General features: G+C 41.2%; 1 protein-coding gene across 4 annotated transcripts in view; it reads left to right on the forward strand.

Moving 5' to 3' along the window:
* Positions 1-19,765, forward strand: part of LOC103381858 (thyroid hormone receptor alpha-B) — a 115,670-nt gene that overhangs the window by 24,321 nt on the left and 71,584 nt on the right. For 3 of the 4 annotated variants that reach the window (XM_025057234.1, XM_025057235.1, XM_008314418.3), the window contains exon 3: positions 19,588-19,668. The exons of the other annotated variant lie outside the window; for it this stretch is intronic. The gene's annotated coding sequence lies outside the window, so the exon portion shown is untranslated. The remainder of the gene's footprint in view (positions 1-19,587; positions 19,669-19,765) is intronic. 4 annotated transcript variants of the gene reach the window in all.

Consider the following 19,765-nt stretch of genomic DNA (forward strand, 5'->3'; position numbering starts at 1 on the left):
AGTGCTTTACTATCAACAATAAGTATTTTGCTGCAGTTTGACTACAGATATTAAAAATGTTGATTTTCAGTTTTGACAAAACATCAGTGTGTGTGTGTGTGTACTGTGTGCACATAACTGTGTGTGTATATAAATACACACACTCCTGTGTGATTATGTGGTTATTCGATTAAAACACTGAAGACATATTTACTGCTTCACCTGAATATATACCAAGAAAGGGTAAATGTTATTATTATCCATCCAATACTTTGGTAGTAAATCTGTTACTTTAGGATACTAAGAAACGCAGCGGTGATGTAGTAATCAATCCTTTGATATTAAACAGTCTTAAAAGATTGATTAACTACCCACAAATCATTGCATCACTGCTGTGTGTGTGTATGTGTGTGAGAGAGTGTGTGTCCTGTGTGAATGTTTTGCATCTATTTTTAACAGTCTGAGCCCATGTCCCAGACTCTCACTGCATGTCTCTCTCTGTCTGTTTAAGCCCATTCATTTGCATGCGTGTCCTGGCATCAGAGTCTCGTGTACGGCCGTCTGTCTCCGTCCTTTAATCTATATGTACATGCCCAGGGCTATATGAGTGCCTGTATACCCGTCCTTCTGTCTGTAGGATTCCAACTCTGTACCAACACTCTTGAATGCAGATGCATGGCCGTGGATGTGGTCGGGCGAGGCCTGTGTTTTATAGAACATACTGTACTGAGCTGCACCACTGCAGCAAGGCTGCTATAAATAGAAGGTGCTGATATAGAGAGAGAAAAGAAAAGATGGGGCACGGTGTGAAAGAAACTCACTGAGCCTGTTGGAACATTTAGCCCGTGGCAAAATGATCACTGTAAGTTAGGACTGAGTTGCGACGAATGCTAATACTGTGTGAGAGTTGTTTTTTTTTTTACAAGATGAAATTGAACTGGAGTGTAGGGGCCACTAAGGTTTGGAACTGAACCCGAGTCTTTAATCTCGCTGAACAGTATTTTGATGCTAAGTGCTAAGTAATATGGCTCATATTTCTATAGACAGTTTATATAAAACTACCCATCAGTGCACAGGTAGCTAAAAGATGTGGGCCACTGCTGGTAAATGTGCAGAATGGTTATTTACATCTGGTATTAATCTAAACTACATCATAGGTGGTCCACATGTGGAGTTTTAAAAATGAAACTTATCAAAAAGAGACTATTATTGGCTGATGCATCAGTGGCCTGGGTCAAATCAATCAATGGCAGTTTAATATCACCCCGAAACTAAATGACTTCTGTAATTGGTACATTTTTTTTCTTGTCTCATTAACATTGGTTTCTGCATCAGTGTCAGGTTCAACATTTCAGAGTATTTCTGTGTTAAATGTATTAGTATGTAAAAGATATGGTTGATGTGGTTGGGTTCTTTCCAAACATGTGACAGCAGAGCTGCGTGTGTGTGTGTGTGTGTGTCACACCCAACCCTCTTCAAACCTTCCCCTCACTCAGCACACATTATTAGATGTTCTCTCAGGGCCAATCCGGACGACTCTGTTAGAAGCTGTAACACATTTCTTGATCTTTGCAGAGCTGCCGTAGTCGCAGCTGCGTTTCTCTCTTTCTGTTTTTTATTTATTTATTATTTATTTATTAAACACAAAGCACAGGCAACATATCACGAGTCTGGGGTTTGTTGTGAGACACTTGACTGGGTTTATCTCATCTGTCCTTCTGTCTTTTTGTGGAGGTGGTTAAACAGAGTTGTGGTTTTCTGGTTCAGAATTCTCAGATTTGTTGTTACATTCAGAAATCAATTCTACAATATAGGCATTCTTGGGCATTCTACAATATAGTGTATGAGTGTTTCAGAATCAAAGCATTGTGAGAACGTGCTTTTAGTCTGAATGTCTTTGTTTTCACTGCCATCATTTATCATTTTTATACTTGGATGATTCTTCTTAACACGTTTGTGTTAAGAAGAATAGATCTGATGGTTGGACGTAAGAGATGAGAAAAGTTGAAACTTTTCTTAGTGATTAACATTTTCTCAGCAGGGGTTTCGCAAATCCTCAATTCTGTAGTTTGCCCTCTGAACCCACAGATCATAAAGAGGCACAGATTGATGAATAAAGAGGATGAGTTTGTTTGCTGAGTCTTAAATGAAGGGTAAATACTTACAGATGAATGAGCAGCTGCTCTCTGTTCATAGCTCCCTCCATGTCTGATTTTTTTTTTTTGTCAGTCATAAACACTTTCTTCTTAAGACATCTGAATGTATTTCATCACCTATTTGGCTCTGCCTTTTAATGTAGTACATACCCAAATGAAACCCATTGTCTCTGCTTATTTTTGTTAGAATTCTTTGACCAGAATGAATCGTTGGGTCAATAGTCTGCTATTCCATTTGCCAGTGAGTGCTTGGGCAGGCCACCTTGTATCACCCCTTATTTCTGATAGATTGTGAGAGTGACATAAGAAAAGAGGTTCTGGAGAAAAAGCGGTTTCAAATCACGTTTGTTGATTATCAGCAGCTGCATCCCATGAAGATGGGAGCAGCTGTAAGTCATTGCTCTTCTTCTACTGTGAAGGAATGTGTTCACACGTGTCTGAATCATGTAGGGTGGGTTAAAGGACACACTAGTGTGGTTGCATCTTCAGTGGTGTTAGCCTTAAAGCTACTATTAGCCACCTGAAATTTCACATAGGGGTATCTGGTCCCAGGCCGCGTAGAGTCCTCCATAAGTCTGAACAGACTGATATTTAGGGCCACATTTCACATTGTTGGCTTTGGTTTGATGCAGACATTGATAGTCGTAGATGTTCTGAACCCATCAGCCCAGCATGGCCTCGTCTGTGACAGCTTATGACCCTCATCATTCTGGTGTCTACGCAGAAATTATTGGATTTGTATTCATTATTAATTCTCCCTTTAATGACGTCAGGTTGGTTTTTGCGATGGTGCTGTTACTGACCACAGTTAGGAGGAGAATGTAGGCAGGAGGCCTTTGATCAAGGTGGTTTGATTTCTAGTGTTAACTAATGATCATTGACCACGGAGTTGACAGGATCTCTCCACCTTTTCTCAGATTTCCTTCTCCAGTCCTAAATGTGGGATTAGGTTAAATGTCTGATAAGAAGGAGCGTGTGTGAATGGTTGTCCCTGTGAGAGAGTGAACTGTCCAGGGTGTTCCCTGTCATTGAACAATGACTGCTGGGAGTGACGCAATCTCCCCTTGCGACCATGAAAATGATTAAGCAGTAGAAAATTGGCCACCATGCTGTTGTACATTAATGTGCCATGACAATAGAAGTTATGACTTGGTGATTGTTCAACTTGAGAGCGTGACCATCTAACAGATATGTTGTATGACCTTGGCAGTGGAGTACACCCATCGAGCTGCTGCTGCTCGGGATATAAGCATTATCGATGTTTCCTTTCACCTGAGTGCACGTGTCCTTTTTTGGCTAGCAGAGACTAAATCCTCAGCTGACGTCTTTAGTCCTCTCAAAGGATACTGTAAGTCATTTTTACAAGCCACTTTTTCCTTCTGTTTGTTTTCCTTTATCTCACTTTTATGTACTCAGTTTTCACTCTCACTGACCCCGATGTGCCCTCCTCCCCTTTATTCCACCTCAAGTATAGCACTCCTTCAAATGTTCCCTCTCCTCCCTCTTTGCTAACATACAGAAGGACTTGCTCATCTGCACATATAAAGTGCTGGATGTCTGCCTGGTGCCCTGCACCCCCAGCAATCCCAGTTGGAAATCCCCCCACTTCCCCCGAATCTTGTTTCCCCAGCATGTCGGCTCTATCGTGCTCATTCTCTCTCTCAAACAAATACAGTTATTTTTTATTCACCACATTCCTTTTTCCCCTCCTCCTCCTCCTCCTCCTCTTCCTCCCCCTCCGTTCAGACTTTTTAACGCCATTTCGGGGCTTGGTTTTATGGGCCGGCCCCCTGCTTACTGTGTTTCTTGTGGAATTTTGGCTCATGTTCAAAAATCCTAAATCAACTACAGACTGCTGGAGCACCGTGGGCCCCCTTCGCTCTGCATCTGTCACCCCACATGTTGACCCCAGGGGTTTGTGTGCCAACGAGGGGCTGACAATCAGGCACAGAAAACTCGTCCCATGACATTTGGATTGTTGTGTTGTTTTCGCCCGCCGTCTCTCTCTCTCTCTCTCTCTCTCTCTCTCATTTACTTCCACTTTGCCTCGTTTTTGTCACTTCCTGATGAATTGCCCTGCAATGTTTAACTAACCTGGGTGACCCTCATCACTTTCCCTCTGCGCCTGTGATGGTAAGTTGCTGCCCCCATTTAAAAACAATCCATCTCTCGTCTTTTGAAGAATGGCTTTGAAGCAAAATGCGATGCAACACAAACGTGTGTTCTACCTCTGCTGAGAACATGTTGAAAGTGTTTTTTCTTTCATGAATTTACTTCATGATGGGCACTTAGAATTTTACTAGTCTAAATCTAATCTTCTCTTTTGTAGTGGAGCCTTTTTTTTCTCTTCAGAACTCACCATGCTTTGCTTTCCCTTTTCTAGAGTAGAGAAAAAAAGGCAAGTGGAAAGAAATTTGTCCTACAGATGTTCTCTCTTTTGGAGCCAAATGCTTACTTGAGTCAAGGATCGCCTTTTCTTCCCATCCTTCCTGCCCTCATCTGTGTCTGCCTGTAAACTCTGCCGTTCCCTTTACCTCCACGTGACCCTTCAGATCACTTTCTCATTTCCCTGCCTTTTCCTTTTCAGTCACGTGCGTCTAGTCTGTGCACAATGATTAACCCGCTGTTAATTGTTTTTTATGTTTTGACATTGCAATGCAAAGATCTGCTAAGCCCAGTCAACACTGCTATGCTTTCATGTGGTTGTATTTACACAAGCCGTAGCATGTAGAAGGCTGCTCAAGACAGCGTTTGAGTGTTTGAGTGGTGCATGTGCAAAATGTGTCAGATGATGATCCTGCTGCACATTAGTGCAGTAATTTAGTGCGTCTGTCTGTGGCGCCATCAGTAACCCCTTCTGCTCATTTATCCCGCTCTAATGTGTGTCTTTGGTTGTCTATTGTATTGGCTCTGGTTTAGATTTACAGTTTGGTGGCTCCTCTGAGGGTGGAGAACACATGTGCAGAGCGGATGTGTTGCCGGGACTGTTTGCAGCCAAACCAGCTCTTCCACGGCTTGCCAGTACTCTGTCATGTTCAAAAGTGGAACCCTAAAATTATTCACGCCTTTGGTGTGTTGTGTTGCTCCGGCGTTGGTAAATGTTAAGACATGCAGTCCAGTCTCGGTGGGTTCTGTTTTCAGTCCCAGTCGCTCGTAACTCTGTCAGATGTAATCCTTATAAAATGAAGCCGTAAACAGAATGATTATTATGTTAATAAGGCTTTTATAGCCCCACAGTAATTTAACTTTACTTAATGGCACTAAATATATTTGGGCTAAAGGATTTTGGGAGTTCGTGTGTGAGGGCTCAAGTTCAATGTAAGGCCACTTTCTTTGTTGGGGAGCAGTGATACTGTTAAACCTGCGCTAATCCGTCTGTCCATCATCTCCCCCAGTTGCCTCTCATTTTACAGTGAGTGTAAATTAAAAAGTGTTTGTCCGGTCTGACCCTGACTTCAGCCGTCAGGCCTGAAAAAACAACAGATCAAATAGTTAGAAATCATTTGTTCTAGTCTTCATATATAGTTTTTTCACTAATTAGAAAGTCCTTTTGTTGACATCTCAGTTGGTCCATCCAGCTGCATCATATTGGTCTTGTGTTTGTGGGCATCGCAAACAAAGCCCTTCTGTTTTGCACCCTTTTGCTCATTGACCACCACTTCCACAGTTACTGAGACAATTGACCAATGTTAGCTTCGTATGTGGGATCAAGAATGGAATCGTCTTCCTACATTTTTAGCCATGTGTCCACATTCAAGAAAACCGCCAACGATAATGTGGTGGCCCTGTCTGCATATTTTCTCCAGTCATTGTAAAAAATGGATTAGCTGCTTCTATTGGCCACCACCACAGTCCTTAACATTCATATTGTTTCAGCCAAAAGGAAATGTACTCTGGTCTCACAAGAGGCAATGATTGTGACTTGGGCCACAATTAAACACAGCTGTGATTTTGCCGATTCAGACGTATTGGAAACTTTGTAATTTTATGGTTGGGACAGTCATGTCAAAAACCATGCAGTTCTGTAGGACAGAGACCACAGTGCCAGTTTGCAAGATAAAATGCAACTAAAGTGATTTTTTTATAGTATACAAAGTTAAGACTTATTTTTTAATTTAAAAAGTAAAAAAATAAAAAAATAAAATAAAAAGGGAATTGGCATTTTGGTCCCTCCAACTTTATCCACAAAACATTTACAAAGCGTTTAATCCTTCAGCGCAAGGAAACCGAAAACATCCAGATTTGAAAAGTTAACTAACTATAAATAATAATAAAAAGCAACGCAGTACATGCAGTCTGTTTATTTTAGTTTTTGAGGCCTGAAGAATAGCTTTAATAAAATGAACTCAAATACTCCCAACTATAACAGAATATCCCTAGGCGTATTTGGCTAATATAACATTCCACAGCTGGCAAGTACAGTACAGTAGAGTACAGTACAGTACATAATTGTTGGATAATTCCAGTTGCTCTTTGTACCGTCAACATCCTCTCAGGAATGTTCTCCTGGCAGATACCATTGCCACGAGCAGTCTCTGCATGTCAGCAGAAGGTTTCGTGATGCAAGATTGCTTAAGCTCGTAGTATTCCTGAATGTTTCCATTTTATCACATATTTGATCAGCATCATGTGGTACAGCTGTCACATCTCCAGTTCTCTGGACACAAAAGGATAAGCGTACAGTTACGCCACAAGGAGTGTCTCTGTGTTCTCGATACCTGACCCAGCCAAACCATACATAGTAGCTCATATGTTCAGCCATCAATTATGTACAATAAATGACATCACAGTTTCTATAAAGATACACAGACTTGGTTAAGATTTTCTTATTTTCCATTCACTGAACAATGGTGCTGCACGTACAGCACCAGCATGTAGTCTGTGATGGATTTTCCACAGGCTGGCAGCAAACCTGAATTAAAGAGTTCCTCTGACTCCAGCTCAGATTTGATGAATTTGACTGTTCTTATGACAAAATCCTAATTATAAAAAAGTTGGTAAAAGTCCTTGGAACACATCTCTCTCACACAGGCAACAGTGCAAGAAAAAAAATGTGGAGTTTTATGTCAAGTGAATGCAGATGTGATGTCATGGTGAGTCATCTCTAAATGCCTCCTTCATACTACCACAGTTCAGCAGTGTCCAGCAGAGCTCTTGATGCTTTGACTTTAAAAGATGCAGCACTAGTCACCAGCACACACACAGAGGAGCTGGCAGTGCTGGTGGTGAGAGCTCAAGGCTGCCAGGTCTGATGTTTTTTCCTGCTGTCTGTCAGATGTCGACCTCGCTGCCTGCCAGGCCTCTGCTCCAGTGTTGTTGTGCTTACTTGGCAGGGAGTCCAGGGAGGTGGGAATTGGCTCGAACTTATGACAAAGTCGAAGCAAGTCCAGATCAGCTGGGAAAATTTGGCTGCTAAGCATTCATCAAGCTGCAGCTGAGCTCCTGGATACGTGTCGGTGGAATGAGAAATGGGAAACTAATACTGCAGTGTTTTTACTACAGTTTATGTACTCCGCTCGTGTTTATTTTCATTCCTCTCAGCGTCGGCTTTGCACAACCTCCAATACATATTTAAATTCTGCTTCTGATAATGATTTACTAACAGTAACTGGTTCCAGGTGACTGCACTTGCTACTCTGAACAGCATTCTGAATAGTTCCTTTCAAAACAATGTGAGTTTTTTGTTGGAAAAAGTATATTAAAAATGATTATTTGTACTTCCTTAACTTCCTTTGCTCTCTTAGGTAGTACCAGTACACGCTTACTATATACACACGTACAGAGCTGGTGTTTGTGTCACCCAGCTTCAGAATTCTGAAGTATAATAGTCCCCCTGTTACTGTTATTGTACACTAAATAACAGTACCAGGCAGGTGTGTCTCAAACTGCAGGGCGGGGCTCAGTTTATCAATAAACAACATCTGATGTTATTAATAATGATGCTGTAAGTTTAACAACACCTAAACCCAAACAAGGTTTAAGTGCTTAAACTAACAGCTATCTCCAAAATGAAGTTGGCTTCGTTTTGGTAGTAACACTGTCAGCTACGGCAAGCATTTCTCTCCTCAATCTACTCTCTCTTTCTCTCTCTCTCTCTCTCTCTCTCTCTCTCTCTCTCTCCCTGTGCATGTGCGTTTATCCTGGTAAATATAAATGTATCTTATTAACTCAGCACAGGTGACAGACGGGAACAGCAGAGATGAGGGAACAGCAGGGGGGCTTGGAATGACCTGCCACAACTGCCTAAAAAACCCTAGCGGAAGCATTCCACATGCGTAATAAACGGCCTTTGTACTGCAGTATATGCATACACATACCTAGGGGTACATGTGCTCTGATGTAGACCTCATCTCAGTGGATGAGAATTTGGTTGGATGACAAAGCTACACAATACTATATTGATTGGTCACAAAAGCTTATAAAACTAATAAAATTGGACGGCTGCATCATCAGATGTACTCTATCCTCCCCTGAAGGTGTCAGGATTGAGTATAATTTTATGGGAAATACTTTGGTTCTTCTACCATCTGAACAACCTTGTTCTGCTGCCTGGCTCATTTTGTGTAACATAATGTTTTAGCACCAGTGCAGCGCTGCCCTGACCTCACCCAGCTATGAGTAGGTGCTGAAGGACACCAAGCAAAGGCCAATGTCTGCACAGTGAGAAGGAGGAACGGTGTCCATGAAATCCATATACATCCTTCCATCTATTTTCATAGCCGAGATCATTAGTTGAAAATTTGAATGACCCGGGGTCAGACTACATGGAACGGCTTGTCTATCTCTCCGAGTGTTTTATGGATAGATGGCGACCTTACCACAGGAAGTGAAGGGGTCAAAGAGGAAGTTATGCGGTGTCATGCTGGGTAATAATTTTTCTCACTGACTCTGGCTATCAGTCCCTAACTGACTCTCACCATCCTCACAACACCCTGGGTTTTTCTGTACTTGACGAAGTGATTTGCCTACTTTTTTAAACAATGTGTGCAAAATGGCTATAATTATTTTTCTGTGACTCGTAGAGCATACAAAACCTCTCAGATTCTGGCCTGACAACAACCTTACTTCAGATTCAAAGATTCAAAACATTTTATATACATATATACTACATCATTCTGCTTATAATACATTCTCTTGACTGAAAGTACAAGAGATTTGAGTAATAATTAGCCTCTTCACCACAGGGCAGCCATATTTCTGTATCACCTTCTCACTTCAGTGCAGTTATATCTGTAGAAACTACCAGAAATAAAAGAAGCAACACAAAAAAACCTGAAGTAATACATTGAAAAAACCAGAGGGAGAGATGGAACTGGCCCAACTCTCTCTGGTTCTGTTTCTAAGCAGGTGACGTGGGTAACACCAAATCATCTGACAACAAAGTTGACATTTAAAAGGGGTTTAATTGCCTAGCTGTCACTTTTCACCTAAAGTTTTACATCCTTTTAAAGGTAAAATTTATATTCAGCGGTTAAAACACTGTGGTGCGCCGCCTTAGGCTGTGTGAAGTCCAGGATTGGGGATTTTAAGCATTTAGTTTTAGTTTCTCTACATTTTAGTTTCTCTGCATTGCCCTTTCAATTCAGAAAATTAGAAATTTGCTTCAAACAAAGGCAAATAAAAAAAAACCACAATCAATAAAAGGCAGAGATTTTCAGGTTTATGAATTCTACAAATGAAAGACTAACAATGCCTCTGTGCCTGCACAAGAGAACAGTAGCTCTTCTCTCATGTTTTGTGTACAAGGAACAAAAAGCAGGAAAAAAATACAAATAAGGACAAATAAAGATTTAACTGCAGTCATTGTTTGGTTTGTCATAAAATATTGCTAACATGAAAATGATGCTAAAATCATAGTCCTTTATTTGTTGTCTTCTTTGTTGTTTTTCATAACAGTCATTTTATTCAACTTAAAGAGCTTTATTCGTCTCAGGGGACCATTAAAATCACAGGGCAGGGCAGTAAGACATTCATGTGTAAGAGCCATAGTACAGTGATATAGTAGTATCCCCACCCTCTTTTGCTTATAATCCCGACAGTGGTCCAACTAACTGTCCTGCTGAGTTGAAACTGTAACTGAACCTAAATATGAATGGGAATATGCTCAGTGTGTTAATCTGTGCACTTGTCTGCGGATGAAGAGTTTAATCCCAAACCAAATTCATGTCTTTGTTGTACAAACGGTTGCAGATGGGACAGAGACAGATAAAGGGCTGTAAATAACAGCCATGGCCACATGTGGCATCATGTGGTCAGTCACATGGTTTGTTGATTTGATGTTCTCAACCACTGAGTTGTTAACGTGTCGTATTGTGCCATTAAACTGAGACTTTATGTGGAGCAGATACATTGTCTGAGTGTGTACATGCACAGAGTTTCAAAAGCTAAATGCTGCTAGCTTAATTAAGGACTTGAAGAGAAATGCTGGGACGACATTACTTTTTGTCTTCTTGGGAATAATGGCTCTATTTAAGTCATGGCATGCTCAAGGCAAATGATTTCAGAAGTTAATGGGTTTCACATAATTAAAGCTGGTAAAGTTTTGAATGTTTAAGCCATCATGTGGTGGAACCCGTACAGACTGTGTACAGATCTTCGGGTTTTTATACGATCACTCTGGGGTTGATTTGAAGGCACAAACTGAAAAACACAATGCTGACTGGTGCGGTGCTGGACTAATCCTCCGAATTAAACATGTCACCTACAGCAGCAGGAGGATTGAACAGGGCCTAGATTACAATGGGAAACTAATCACATTTAGATTGTACCATGATAGCTTCTGTTCTGGGCTGGGCAGTGATTTATTGCAGGTCTTAAGCTTGGTTGGGACCCAGCTGTTGTCCTGTGCCTGTCGAGCTTCTTCCTCCCCTTTGCTTTACTAGATTCTGATTTTGTGGAATGAAGTTCACAAAGCATTTTGTCAACATTTGTTTTTAATCTGACTTACCTTCCAGGAGACGATAAGAACATTCCAACAGCAGTGTGTCTAGTGTCTGTGAGGGATATTTGGAATGTCCAAAATATACAAATATCAAAATGTATAGGTTCTGTTAGATTCACAATGCATAAATAAAGTCAGGGCTCTAAGTGGAATCTTTCTACAAAGAATTTCGTTACCCCAAGCAGATATAAGGTGGTAGTGGCACGAGTATAACATCTTAAGATAATCAACATTCAATAACCTAAAAGTCAGTTAATCCCCAGTGTTTTGGCAGCATCATCTCTAGAGAACTTCTCTATGTTAAACAGGAACTTCAAATGTCAACACTGATGAAGTCATTGTATTCAGTTTGTAGTTCTGCTAAATTATACTTTACCTAAAAGTCAGATTCCCTCAGACCCAAATATAACTGTCTCCGCCCGTGTTGTGAATATATAAAAAATGTTACAGCTTGAATGTTCCTCCCCTTGTCCTCACCCTCTGCTTCCTTTGCTCTTTTTATGAGCATATCATACAAACTCAGTGTCAGGGGCAGCACAGGAATGCTGTCTGCAGCTTGACAGACACTAAATTCTCATTTTGACAAGCCCGGTTGCATTGTCTTCTCCTTGCTTGCCATGACCCCCCCCCACACACACACTTTATGTCCCCTTGAACCATATGCCTATGTAGCCTTCTCTTCCCCTCTCTTACAGCCTTGGTGTCTATCTTAGCCATCACCTCCCCGTATTACTGTCCTCCCTGTCATCTTTCTTAGGTCATCTTCTCCAGAGTTTTGTGCGTTTTACAGCCACTCTTATAATGAGCCCAGTCTTTCACTCGGACAAAACGACCACCCTTAAAGAGTGACACCGTGAACATGTTACAGCCCCAGCGCCTCCTCTTTTCACCTTTCACTTCACTTTCCCTCCACAGAAAGACACACAAATGGCCTCTGGACATTTACTGTAGTTTATGGCTGCAGTTTTACTGCAAACCAATCCTTTATAAGCCCACCAACTGTCGTCTCTGATGCAGGCTGCTGTTCCTTATTGTGTTTGGAACCAGCAGGTGGAGCTAACTTGAGAGGCTGCCCTGGCGATAAACAAGAAGGAATGAAGGAGATGTTATGAAGCATCTTGAGTATTTAATTTCTTTCTTGCCAGAGTTGCCCAATTTTTGGAGACCCGCATATATACATGCTTCAAACCAAAAAGTATTTTTTTGTAAAATTGATTTAATTAAATATAAATACCTAACAATAATAATACATCTAATTGTACTTCTTTGCATTAAAACAGAGAGAAAAAACCATGGAATTATTGTTATTTATAGTTAATTACGTTATGATTGTACTGATCTGGCCCACTTAACATCTAATTAGGATGTATGTGGGCCGTGAACCAAAATGAGTTTGACAACCTTGACTTAATTGAACAATTATTGTCATACTCCAATCTTTTTGCCATCCCTCTTTGGACATCAGCAGTACTGCACTTGGAACTGCATCTCTGGGTGCTTTCAACAAATAGTCATTGGTTAAACTGCACACATGTATGTGTCATTTACTGGTTCCAGTTTGACTTGTCTTCACAGTCTAACTGAAGGGAGCACTTAAAAATCCCTGACATGCTTTGTTTTGATGTACACCAAACAGCTACAATACCATGAAGTAACAATTCTTTTCTCATATGTTCCATCAACTCCAGATGGTCACGGCAATTTTCCCAAAAGCAAGGCTTATTGGTCACATCATGTTTGAGGACCGTGGTGCCTGTACTGACGCACATCACTGACCGCAGACACAGTCAGGTGAAACAAAGGCAATGGAGTCCAGATTAACCAGTGATGATAGATTAACAAAAGACCAAATAAAAACTGAAATTCATCAAAAACAGGACACTAACCATCATCCGTAGGGGTTGTTTAGAAAACATAAAATGCATCATTTGTCATCAATGAAAGGAGGATCCAAGTCTTGACTGTATTTTTCACTGGATATTCAAAATCATATCCAATATCTTATGGTTCGCCAAAATGCTGATGTGGGATGTTTGTGGACCTTGACATATATATTATACTGGTCAGAAGAGGTTTAGGCAGCCCAAAATAGGGAGAGACTTTATTCATGGGTCCGGAATTGGACTCTTACCCAAGTGTTGGGTCTGTTTCATGACATGAATAATATGTGGGCAATTCCACTGCCAACAGAAACATCTGTGTTCCTAAAACACATGGACAGAGATGTTTCTGAGACTGACAGCTGAAAAATGCACTCTGAAACGTGTCTGCGGTTTTTAACTGCCTGTTTGCGCATAAAACAACATTACGTAGCATGGTGACAAAAGTCGACTGATTGAGTCTGATGGGCATTGTTGGGTGAGTGAAGATGACAGATTCTTAACTCTGCAAAAGTAGGTCAAAGGTCTGTGGATCCAGTTTATTGGTGTCGTTTTGAATAGAAGGCACCATGTGAACCTCTATAAAAAAGGAGTCGCAACCATTCCACTGCCACAGCGCCACACCATGGTCACAGCAGTTGCCTTACTTGTTTTCTGCCTTGTGCCCCCTAATACATCTTCAGCATAAAGCAGGTGATAGTATTCGACGACACTGCAGCTTCTACAACCTTGTTCTAATCATCCAGGGTCCAGATTCGGGATTATTCATAGCCAAACATTCCATAAAAAGATGCTCAGACTTATTTGATGCTGCCTTTAAGACCTCATTTTAATAATAATTTGCTCTAATGTCAGTGGTTTGTGCAGTTTTTGGTGGTTTGTGCTCTTTCCACTTCATATGGAGTGGGGTGGGGGCCAGAGGAGAGGTTTGGGGGATCTGTGCATTTTAAATGTAATTCACATCCTGTATTGACTGAGATGAAATAGCCGCAGGAAGAGGAGGAGAATGTGTGAAGATGGCGATGAGTGGGACGAGAGATAAAAGTGTTATTAACGATAAGTACTGTAGTCCCCTTTTTCATGTGTGCTCAGCAAATCCGTTGACAAAGGGACGGCCTTATGGCAGCCACAGGAATTTCCATGATGCAATGTGCTGATGCAAAGGAGCCCAGTGGGACCTTGGCAGTTTTTTTTTTTCTTGCTGCAATTACATGTGTTCCCTTGCAATTAAGATAAATAGTTGTCTGAAAAGATTTCACCGCAATAAAACCTCTCTAGCTTTGACTTTAGAAGTGGTCCTTTAATGATCAACTGCTTCTTATATGTCCATCCTTTCAGATTTTTCCCCCTCCTGAACAGATACAAGTGCTGTAATTTGATCACATTTAAAATGGCATTGTGCGCGTCAGCGCTGAAGGCCTTCAGTAATTGCCATGTTTAGCCTTGTGTGGGTGGGAATCGTCAGGAGATCGTCCCCCCGAAGGCAGAACGGCGAGGCAGGATCTGATCTTTTCCACCCAACATCATTCATGGGCTTGACAGGTCGATGAATTCCCAACACCCCCACCCAACCTCAGTTCAAAGCCTTACATTTGCCACCAGAGAGGGGGTATATAGTGAACTTGGGGCCCACAGACGGATTTTACCCTTAAGATGTTTTCAGTGGAACAGCCTATGAAGTGGGAACACTTTATCTGCTCCTGTTTTAAGACTGCTGTACGCTGTACTGTCAGTGTATACTGTAGGACCTTGAGGTACAGTAGCGTCTTGTTTTTCTTATAAACATATAAAGGAAATTCACAATCAATAAAACAATCTTCAAGGATTGAAACATTTGAACATAAATTATGAAATTCTATTTAGAACAATTAAGTTATGTTTGTCATTTTTTTATTTGACTTTGAACTTTTTGACTTGACCTTCAATGTTCATCACGTGAGTCACCATCTATTCCTGTTTACAAAACTTTTTTTAGGGGCAGTGGTGGCTTAGTGGGTAAGGAAGTGGACTTGGGTCTGGAAGGCTTTAGGTTTGAGTCCACCAGCTGCCGAGTTACCACTGAGGTGCTCTGAGCATGGCTCCGTCCTCACACACTGAGCTGCCCACTGATCACTTGGTGATGGGATAAAAAAAGGTCACATTTGGTTGTGTGCAGTGGTGTGCTGTGTTCACTTTTACACCTTATCTTGGAAACCAGCTCTGACCAATTAACACACGATCTGAGAAACAAAAATCAAACTTGTATCAATCCTCTGGTTTTAATCTGTCCTTTTTTATTGAATCCATTTTCTAAGTTAAGTGGTGTACAGTCCCAACTCTGTGAGAAATAGTTTGTACATTTATATTCAGATCATTCTTGTTGTGATCGAGGACAAATAAAGATTGTTTGGAACTATCAAAGCAGTCTCTTTGGGGGTCATATGACCTCCCATCATTTTTCTTTCTCTGACAGCTTATGGTCTGGTTTTTTTATCCAATGAACGATATTCACAAGGCCAATTTTATAGTTTTCTTTGAAACATAGAGACATGGAGGGGATTTTTGTAGCTGCAGCGTCAGATCGGCGTCTCACAATTAGTCACGCCAAGTACTAAAATTAGTCCTTAACATTTCTAATCAAAGCTCATTTGTAGGCTTTATTTAATGTGCTGGATTAGGATGTTGTGTTATTTAGTGTCTCAATGACACATAAAGTGCAGATTTGCACACAAGAACCTTAAAAAACCCTCATCCTGTGGTCAACCTTTTACCAGATTTTTGAGGGGTCAATAATCACCTCCAAGAAATACTGTATCAGTTTTCCTTGACTTCCTCCACCATTACTGACTTTTCAATGTAGAAAACTCCACCTCTTTAAAATCTGTATTAATTCCTCACCGCACCTCCTCAAGGCCTCTAATGATAATAGTTTATTTATTTATTTTTTATTAAAGTAAGTCCACGATCTAGTCCATCACAAATTTTGTTGACCGTGTACCGTATGACCCTCGGTACACCTCCGTGTGGCTCCTGTCATTGGATTAGTCCCTGCTCATATAGTCCCTGTGCAACATGATCCCACATTGCAGCAGGTTGAGCTTAGAGACGCTATATTTATTGTACAGTCAGTGTAAATATAGCCCCAGCAAATGTGACCTTAATAATCTTCAAAAACACAGCTTTGTATATTTCCCAGAATGCATCCTTCTGTAGAACCCATGTGACGCTGTGTTCATGTATTGATCCTGGTAAATCCTCGTCACTTGTTCCTGCAGTGTAGAGTGTCACTGACTGGATAAGAGTCTAAAATAATTGTAGAGCTTTGATCCCGACTTCTAAAGTTATACTCTACAGTGAGGTTATTTTTATTTCCCTATATGTTTAGATAAGCTGCTCATGGAATTGAACAGTAACATTTTACCACCACTTTCTTTCAAATAGACTGCATGAATATCTACAACAAAGTTTATTGCATATTTAGTCCAATCCAGTCATCAATCTGTAAAATGATACTGTACACACATTAATGTGGAAAATGCTGAAATTAATTAAATTTAAGCTTCATTATTTAAAGGTGGCCAAAATATAGCTGATGCCTAGTTCTACACCAGTGGAGTTTATCCAACAATTGAGTGTAGTCAGACTCATATTTGCTTCTTGACGTCCTAGCACTGCTTAACCACTTGTCAAATTTGTGCCTTGAAAGCAAACTCAGCATGTGGGCTAAACATGGTTCTAGTTCACGCACTGTCATCCCCTCCCCTCAGTTTTCAACATTCAAATTATATTATTAGTTAGTTTTACTCCCAGCAGGGGGCCACCATTTCACTGCTCCTCCATACGGCTTCCTCATTGTTAGCACAATCCACCTCACAGTGAGCTACCTCTCATTCTGTGCCCAATCTTTTCTGCCCACACGGGCCCGCAGAGGAAGAACCCTCCAGCTAATTCGAGACTTGCCAGTGGAATTTCACTCGGACAAAGTGAGCCATTCATGGGGGCAGGATGGTGAAAAGGCCCTTCTGGCAGCAGTGATAGCATTGCTCGGAGGACTTAGCCAAATGAAGAGACATTGCTTTAAAGACACTGCCCACAGCGATGCTTCTCTGCTGTCAGTGGCCCCTCGCTTTTTTTTTTTTTTGGTTTCTTTCTCACCCTTTGATTCCAGTGAAGGAAGACAGATGTGAGTTTGTCCCTGTCACAGACTGTCAGCAGAAATTAAAGGTTTGACCTCCGATCTTACCATTTGTCTTCAGTCAGTGGAGCTGGTGTATTTGTGGCATACGGTATCTGACCTCCAGTGCACATATCAGGGGCGAGTCATTGAACGTGATCACCGTGAATCCATTAACGAAAACCCAAACTTCACTTGTATAAACTCAGTGCATGACATTTGGCATCGTGTAGTTAATTAGTCATGTTGCATGTTCATTGGCCGATCAATCTTCCGCCATCATCTCTCATCCACTGTGTATTCAGGGACAAACACTGAGTCTTTATCTTCCCACAGAGGGGAGTTTCCCTCATGTATCAGGCGTGTTAAGCACAACCTTGCTTTACTTTCAATTTCACTAGATTTAAACAGGCTTTATGTCATTAGGGATAAAGAATTTTCTGTATTTTTAGACAAGATTTTTTTTTATTAATTAATAACAAGGCAAAACAATTCAACTTTATATTGTATCGGCCTAGTTTGCAGTGCCGACCCTTTTAGCGCTGAAACAGTGTTATAAGAATACCATAATACATCCAAATCTAGATAATTCTTTCTGAGAAACCCATCCCTTTCTTTTGGTTGTACTACTGCTACACACATATGATCCAAAACAAAATCTCCCTGTGAATTAATATTCACGTCATCTTTCTTCCTTAGAAGAGATATTTGGGATTCCATATGGTATGTATGCAAATAAGGCTAGGCAGTGGCATCAAAGTACTGTGTAATCGGAAGTCCAGGGCTGCCATAAATCAGCCTCGCTCCAGACTTTTGAACGCATTTCCATTTGGCATAGCTCAGCAGTTGGTTTTGTATTTAAATCATTGAATGTGTACATCTGCTCTCATACAGTCTAAAAACATTCCACCACAGAAAGATAATTAAAAATGTGCAGTGCAAATGATTAAATGGAGAATGTATGGCCTGCTCCTCCTCTTCTTTCTCCTGCTCACCCTCCTCCTCCCATCTACGGTCTCCAGCAGTGTACAGTTGGGTTGGTTTCTCCTTCCCTTCCTCTCTCTGTCACAGATTGTTGGGATGTTTCAGATATGCTCTCATTAATTCTCCCTCTCTCTCTCTCATTATCTGTTCTGGTGTGCCTCTCTCTATCTACCCCCCCACCCTCCCCCTCCCCGTATTCATGTGTGCCAGGCAGCTGTCAGTTGTGGCCAGTCTGGTGGGCGTACGCTTCCATGACAAGCAAGAGACAGTAAAGTCTGGAAAAACATAAATTTGTTTAACAGAACATTGGACCAATGTCTGTGTTAATGTATAGTATAATGAATTTCATCACATCCCGCTTTTAAAGGTAGAGAAACTGAAAGCAGTTACCATCCATTATTCATGGTGCGTTTGATGTGCCTCACTAAAATGATCTTCACTCTCACAGAAAATCAATCACTGACATATTGTCTTATGGTAAAAACCAAATCATTTGTTGGGTCAAGGGAATCTTGGGAATCTAAGCCATATCACCAGGCTCAGTGTGAAACCTTGGACTGTTGCTATGAAGTAGGGAGTGCTTCTGCAGAAAATGGGTCATGAGTGAAAAAATCCGGTAAAGTGCCAGTCCCTCGGCTTAAACATTACAGGACTTTTTTGCCCATGCTGTATCCCATTGATGTCCTTTTCAATGAAATGAAGCAGCAGCCTGGTTTCATTAACCAGCCCCTCAGTTGGCCTACATCTGTCAGAAACACACCAAAGGTTCAATGAGACTAAAACAACCTGAAAAGGAACTTTACCTTTGTTAATGGTCCTTCCCTGGACTATTTTATAAGGATTTTCCTTTTTGTTAATGGCAGCTTATGTAACTCAGGTCAGCTGGCATACAGTACAAACACTTCTGATGACTTGTGAACAATAACATTAGCGGCTAAAATACTTCTGTTGGCTTGACATCGTTTTACAGAGGTCTGTCGTTCCACTGCTAACATTGAAACCTGTACTGCCGGCTTCAGGAGGGTATTTATGTACCTATAAAGGCTATGTTTGGCTTTCAAACGTGTCTGTGAGGTAAATAAGTGGAAACTCCTGAGGACACATCTGTAGGTGTCCTGACAGGAGAAGGAAGAGAAGCAGTGTAAAGCCATGCAGAGAGAGGAAAGGGAGCAGGGGATTAGGACAACAGAAGGAACGAATATGCAAAACAAAGGACTAAATAATGAATAGTTAGGTGAGAAGCCTCATAAAGTTAGTTTGAGGAGAGAGAGAGAGAGAGACTGAGAGAGAAGAAGTCAGAGAAAAAGAAGAGATGAACTGAGGGCAGGGGGGATTTTCAGAGGGAGGAGGGGTGGGTGTCCTTTCTGGCCTTGGTACTGTATGGCCTTGTTTGTTTTCTATATGCTATTTCTCCTCCCTTTCCTCCTCCCCTCCCTGCTCAGTCTCAGCTGCTAACCCTCCCTAACATTTCCCTTTTTTTTTATTTCCTTGCAGGGGCGGAGACGAGGCCTACCACCACACAACACGGGAGGCCTGGGGAAATCATTAACTGCACAAACACATTCAATATGACTGGTAGGTTACACTGTGCCTGTCTGTCCATGTGCTCAGTGCATTAGAATCATTATGTGGTCTGGTTTAGGGATGCTGCTGTTTGTTTAATGATTTATCG

Source organism: Cynoglossus semilaevis, chromosome 8 (assembly GCF_000523025.1).
Source record: "Cynoglossus semilaevis isolate Cse_v1.0 chromosome 8, Cse_v1.0, whole genome shotgun sequence".
Classification (NCBI taxonomy): domain Eukaryota; kingdom Metazoa; phylum Chordata; class Actinopteri; order Pleuronectiformes; family Cynoglossidae; genus Cynoglossus; species Cynoglossus semilaevis.